This window comes from Antechinus flavipes, chromosome 2 (assembly GCF_016432865.1).
Source record: "Antechinus flavipes isolate AdamAnt ecotype Samford, QLD, Australia chromosome 2, AdamAnt_v2, whole genome shotgun sequence".
Classification (NCBI taxonomy): domain Eukaryota; kingdom Metazoa; phylum Chordata; class Mammalia; order Dasyuromorphia; family Dasyuridae; genus Antechinus; species Antechinus flavipes.
In genome coordinates this window covers 3,873,837-3,880,283 of record NC_067399.1, presented here as the reverse complement: position 1 = coordinate 3,880,283, position 6,447 = coordinate 3,873,837, and the positions used below count along the sequence as shown (strand labels likewise).

The 6,447-nt window shown below is 61.8% G+C and overlaps 1 long non-coding RNA gene across 1 annotated transcript; it reads right to left on the bottom strand.

The window, feature by feature from the left end:
- Nucleotides 1-2,137: 2,137 nt before the first annotated feature.
- On the bottom strand, nt 2,138-4,297 carry LOC127547286 (uncharacterized). Its single transcript, XR_007950149.1, has 2 exons — nt 3,156-4,297; nt 2,138-3,068 (listed from the first exon to the last, which is right to left on the bottom strand). It is a non-coding gene; the product is annotated as an uncharacterized LOC127547286 (long non-coding RNA).
- Between the last annotated feature and the right edge of the window lie 2,150 nt (nt 4,298-6,447).

Here is a 6,447-nt window from a genome sequence, read left to right as displayed (position 1 = left end):
GGTATGTGGCCACCCTGTGCTGTGCTCTGAGAAGTCCTCCGGTGCCCCTTCGGCCTCCTCCATGGCCGCTCCCCCTGCCCAGAAGGGAAACACGTGAGAGTTCTTTGCTCGGGTCTTGGAAATTCCAGGTTCTCTGTCAGGATGCAAGCGGCCTGGGGTGGGGGGACTTTCAGTGCTTGGCAGCAGGACCCCTAGATTCTTGAAGGAACCCAGGAATTCTATGAGGTAAAGCTAAAGAAGCCGTGCACGAGGTCCGGCTCGTACGAGGGACAAAGGTGGAAAGTGGGGGCCGAGCTGAAGGAGCAGCAAGGGCACCATTTTGACTGGAGCTGGAAGGTGTGTGTGGGAGACAAAGGTGAAACGAGGCCAGAGCCTGGCAAGTGGAGACATTTGGGTTTTACGCCAGAGGTGAGAGGGAAGCCCCGAGGATTCTCCAGAAGGGGACTGATGTGCTGGGTCAGACCTGAGATCACAGAGGAATGGCCAGCCTGGGAGGGCCTTAGAAACCAGCTGGTCCCGACCCAACCGGCCTCATTCCTCTGATGGAGAGGGGAGGGTCTGCTGTGGCAGTGTAGCATGTGGGTGAGAGCCCCCTCCGGCCCCTCAGCCCGTTCGGGGCCCTGGCTCCCAGCGCAGGCAGTTTCCTCCCGCAGACAGCACGTCAGGAGACAGCCAGCGGTTCTCACCCTCAGTCTCGGTGGGTTCCAGGAGTTTACAGGCCTGGCCTTTCCACCCTGTTCCCCATCTCTGATCCAGGACAGTAGAAAGAGCAGGAAGCCTTGGGTTTTCCTGCCTATTTCTTTAAATTCTATTTGCCCACATGGTGGGTGGGCACTCAGTCCCTCCCCCTCCCCCCGGGGTCACTGTGTCTTCCTCCTGCAACCCATACAGTCACAAGGGGGTCCCACAGTAAGTTTTTCTAGAGCAGCAGAGTTTGGGAAGTGAGGGAAGGAGAGTTCTGGGTCTTCATCCCTACCCAAAAGGCATTTATAAACTGCCTGGAAAACCAGACAAACCTAGGGCACGGTTAAAGAGACCTTGGTGCAATAACCAGCAGGGGGTTTGCATACAGCTGGTGCTCAATTAATATCGTAGGCGGGAGCATCCACTAAAGTTCTCTAGAGAAGAAGGGGATGGGACCAGAGGAGGCTGTGAGGAAGTCAGGTCAGCCATGGGGGGAGAGGGGGAGAGGCTGCAGGGAGGGCAGGGCCGGTCAGCGGGACCCAGAGGCTTCAGCACCCTGGATAAGTTCCTCTGTGGTAAGTAGTGGCGGCGGGAGGGGCGCCCTGTCTTTATCAGCTCCGCCTGGACACCACAAGGTCTAAAGCTGCAGCAGAAGCAGCTGGCAAATGGGGGGCGTTTTCTGAGCCTGGGACACCAGCGGGCTGGGAGAGCCTTCACAAGGATGCTTGGGCTTCACGTGGCGTCAAGAAGTCAAGGCTTCATGGGGCACCTTCTCCGTGCTGAGCGTGCTGGGCGTGCTGGGCGCTGGGGGCAGAAAGGCAAAAGCAGCGGGAGCCCCCCTGGCCGGCCTGCGGGCAGTGGGCCCCGGCTGACTCAGCCATCCAAGCGTCTGGAGGTCCCAGGGGCCCAGAGGACAAAGGGGTCAGGGCTGGGTCAGGGCTGGGTCAGGGCTGGGTCAGGACCGGGCTGCTCCGTCCCTGGGGAAGCTGCCACGGGAGAAGGTGTGGAACCTGCTGGGAGGACAGAGATCCGGCCGAGCCGAGAACTCAGGCCAAGGCTAGAACAGAAGAATCTGTACAGAACAGCGCATGTGGGGGCACAGGGGGCCCTTAGAACGTAGAGCCCGGAACATTAATGCCGGGAGGAGCTCAGAACGAGAGCATTAGAGATTTAGATTAGGAATCTCTTCCTTTAGAACACAGAATGTCACAACAGGAGGGCTGCCAACCACGGGACGGGGAACGCCGGAACAGGAATGGATCTTAGGACGTAGAACACAGAAAGCTAAAAATGGAGGATAGCATAGGGTGCTAGAAGGAGGTCAGAGAGAGGGGAAGAAGCACCTCAGGGCTGAATGAGAACACAGGATTCTAGACTCTTGGTCAACAGGGCGGGAGGGAGATCCAGATTCACTGATGTTAGGAGGACGCACACACACGAATGAAGGCGTGAATCCGGGAGTTCTTTCTGTTTACTGGTCAGTCGGGGGCCTCTCACCCCCAAAGCGATCCCACATCCAAACCGTGCTTTGGGTTCGCATTCACCCACGACTACTGTTCGTGAGCCCCCGCCGCCAGTCCTTCAAACCAGAACGACCCTAAGTCCTGACGGATGTAACAGAACCCAAACTTCCCTCCCGCTGCGGGAGGGCGCTCGCTCTCACCTCCTTAGCCACCCGTTGCAGAAGCAGCCCATGGAGGTGGATGGGCAGGGGACTCATGCGGAGAGCCCAGTGGGGAATATCTGTGGCGGGAAGGAACAGCGCGGGGGACCGGGCTGGCACGCGGCAGAGACTACGGGAACACACCTGGCCGTGTGCGTTCCCATCTTACACGCCCCCCTGTCCATAGGGCCAGAAACCCCACGTGACTGGGACAACTTCCTTTCCGGGGGCTTTGCCCCTCCTGCCATCTCTACCTCCAAGGTGAGCAGGTCCCCTCCCGCCAGGATCCTCCGCTGGTCTGCTCTCCCCACTGCCGGCTGTCTCAGTCTCTATGCCGAGCCTCCCTCTCATTAGCCTCTGCCCCCTCTGATTGGCCTCTGCCCCCTCTGATTGGTCTCTGTCCCCTCTGATTGGTCTCTGTCCTCTCTGATTGATCTCTGCCCCCTCTGATTGGTCTCTGCCCGTCTGATTGGCCTCTGCCCCCTCTGATTGGTCTCTGACCCCTCTGATTGGTCTCTGCCCCCTCTGATTGGCCTCTGCCCCCTCTGATTGGTCTCTGCCCACTCTGATTGGTCTCTGCCCCCTCTGATTGGTCTCTGCCCCCTCTGATTGGCCTCTGTCCTCTCTGATTGGTCTCTGTCCTCTCTGATTGGTCTCTGCCTCCTCTGATTGGCCTCTGCCCCCTCTGATTGGTCTCTGCCCCCTCTGATTGGTCTCTGTCCTCTCTGATTGATCTCTGCCCCCTCTGATTGGTCTCTGCCCCCCCCCCCGTCTGATTGGCCTCTGCCCCCTCTGATTGGTCTCTGACCCCTCTGATTGGTCTCTGCCCCCTCTGATTGGCCTCTGCCCCCTCTTATTGGCCTTTGCCCCCTCTGATTGGCCTTTGCCCCCTCTGATTGGTTTCTGCCCACTCTGATTGGTCTCTGCCCACGCTGTTTGGTCTCTGCCCACGCTGTTTGGTCTCTGCCCCCTCTGATTGGTCTCTGCCCACTCTGATTGGTCTCTGTTGGTCTTTCTCCTTTCTGATTGGTCTCTGCTCCCTCTGATTGGTCTCTGCCCCCTCTGATTGGTCTCTGTTGGTCTTTCTCCTCTCTGATTGGTCTCTGCCGCTTGGTCTCTGTCCTCTCTGATTGGTCTCTGCTGCCTCTGATTGGCCTCTGCCCCCTCTGATTGGTCCCTGCCACAGCCAATAGCAGCTTCTCTCAGGAATTTTAGCTGTCCGGTAGCTTTTCGGCTTTAGGGGAGGGTCTCCGGTTTAGCTCATAGTCCCAGGGGCTAGCTCAGCTTGCTGGGATTTTGGACCCCGGCTACCCCGGCAGCCGGAGAAGTCCTCGGGCGCCCAGAGGCTCTCCTCCAACCCTCCTCCTTTCTCTTGCTTCCTTCTTCTCGCTGGGTCCGGCTGGGAAAATTCCCTCCGCTGATTTTCAGCTCTCGCTCTCCCTGGTCCTGCCCCCCCCCCACCCCCACTTAGTAGGTCTAAATGGGAGGCGGTGACCTCTGCCCTACTTTCCTGCCAGCAATAAGGCCGAGCTTTGTTCTGCTCCAGAAATACAAGGAGGGAGCCGGAAGGAGGCGGGGGGATGATTTATCCGCAGCCCCCGGAGACTACATCACACACACGGCTCGCTCTGGGGGGAGGGGGGGCTGACTGCTGTCGGAACGAGGAGCTCGGGATCCGCTCTGCCCCGGGGGGATGGAGTTAGCTGGGAGAGCGAGTCCAGAAGTGGGGCCTAAAAATAGCCGCTCTTGCCTCCGCCGCGGGATGCTGTCTCTGAGAAAGGGCTGGGAGGGAGGCAGCTCCGAAGCGCTCGCGGGGGCGGCCGGGGCCTCATTCAAGGTCACTCCGTTCGCTGGGAAGGGGGAGGGAGGGGAAGGGAGCGGGAGAACGGCTCGTTCTCCTGGGGGAGGGGAGGGGGGAGCTGGGGCCAGTCACACAATTCATCCGGGAAGGCCAGGCCGGGGGTCTCCCTCTCGGGGGCAGAACCGGGTCCAGCCGATCCTCCCCTTCCCTGGGGAAATGCCGTCTTTGGCTCACCGCTCCGGGCTTGGGAAACAGCCCGGATGGCGTCCAGGGAGACCGGCCTCCTTGCCCACCCTGCCCCAAATCTTGTGTTCTCTGGCAGCGAAGGACCACCCCGCGGGCACCAGCCTCTGCCCGCCCCCAGGGGGTGAAGTTGGACTCTCTGAGAACTCGGAAGCCCCCCCCCCCCACTCCGCTGCCCCCTCCCCCCCCAATGTGGCTGCCTCCCCCCCACCCCACCCCCCACGGGACTAGCCCCGGTGCAAACGGGCCCAGCCGGGCTGAGCTGGACCTTTCTGGCTTTGTTCATTCACGCATCTCATTCATTTGTTCTCTCGCTCTAATTAATTCCTGACTGAGCCCCCAAGTGCCGGCTTCTGGGGAGGGGGGGGCGGTTCCTGCCTCAGAGAGCAGGTCCCGGTGGGAGAAAGCACTTCCGGGGAGGGAGAGGCGGCAAACCCACGCTCCCGGGGGCGGGAAAGGGCGAGATCAGGAAAGGCTCTAGAAGGAGGAGCCGCGTGGTGTGGGATCAGAGGATCCCACAAGTGGAGAGGGAGAGGCAGGGCGCCCCTGCTGGGGGGAGACTCGGCCAGTGCAAAGGCACGGAGGCCGGAAATGGGGCAGTAACAAAGTCAGCGTCCGGTGTCCGCAGGGTTCCCTGAAGGGCGGGGAGAGGAGCCAGCCTGGGGAGCTTGGCCGAGACCTCCAAGGACAGAGGACTTGCTCTTGGGTGCTGGAGGCCACGGGAGCCACCGACATTTCTCGAGGGTGAGGGTTAGTGTGAGTTAGGGAAGAGTAGGGGAGTGTTGCCAGGCAGGTCTGGGCTGTAGGAAAATCACTTAGAGGTGGCTTGGAGTGGGCAGAAAGGGCAGAGAGAGGGGCTAGTGACAGTTATCATGGGAGGTGGTTGGTGCTCAGGCCCTGCCCCGTGGCAGGAAGGGGATGGATGCTAGAGATGCTGGGAAGGCGTCAGGGAGGCCCCTGGGCCCGGCTAACAGTGGGGGTGAGGGAGGCCCCTGGGCCCGGCTGCCAGTGGGGAGTCAGGGAGGCCCCTGGGCCCGGCTGCCAGTGGGGAGTCAGGGAGGCCCCTGGGCCCGGCTGCCAGTGGGGAGTCAGGGAGGCCCCTGGGCCCGGCTGCCAGTGGGGAGTCAGGGAGGCCCCTGGGCCTGGCTGCCAGTGGAGGGCAAGGATGGACAGACAGGAGGAGCTGCTGTCTGAGCTGTGGGAGGAAGTTCCAAGGGGGAGAGTGGGGGAGGAGAGAAGGGGATCCTGGGAAGCCTGGCCCCCCAGAGGCTCCCAGGCTGAGGTTCCCTGCCTCCCATGGCCGAGGGCACATGCTGGGAGTGAGAATGGCCGTCACTCCCATCCATGAGCCGCTGGGACAAAACTACGGGCCGGAGAGGCTGGGTTTGGGCCGGGCTTGTCGGGCCCACAGTGAGCAGACTCGCGGATGCTTGGTCTGAGACTCAGGGTCCGGTCCTGTCTCTCTGTTGGGTCCCGGCGGCCCCCCGGCCTCTGCCCCAGAGCTGAGCCTTCTGACCAGAGGGGTGAGGGGCGGGGGGCAGCCCAGGAAGGGCCGGGTGGGGCTGAAGGTTCAATGCGGGAGACAAGGAGGGAGGAAGAGGCCGGGACACCAGCTCGGGATGCTCCAGCAGCGGGGTCTGCAGCAGTTGGTGCGTCCAATGCATCTTCCCAACACTCCCATCCCAGGAGGAGGTGGGGGCTCGGGCAGGGACCGGGGGCTCGGGCAGGAGTGGGGGGCTCAGGCAGGGGCGGGGGGCTCAGGCAGGGGCCGGGGCCCTGGGCTTGCTCTGTTTGGCCTCTGAGGGAGGGAGGAAGAGAGACCAGGATGAACCTGTTTACTGGGGGAGGAGCCCTCCGGGAGGGGAAGGAAGCCCAAAGGGTGCTGGGAACTCCTCTTTGGCTTTGGGTGGGACCTAAGGGCTCCTGCCACATTGGCCGGCAAGCAGGGACTTCCCCACAGCCTTGCAGTCAGGCGGAGCCAGGATCTGAAGCCAGCTCTGCCCCCAAATCCGTCCAGCAGCCTTTCCTCTACCCCTCAGCAAAGATCAACCGGCAG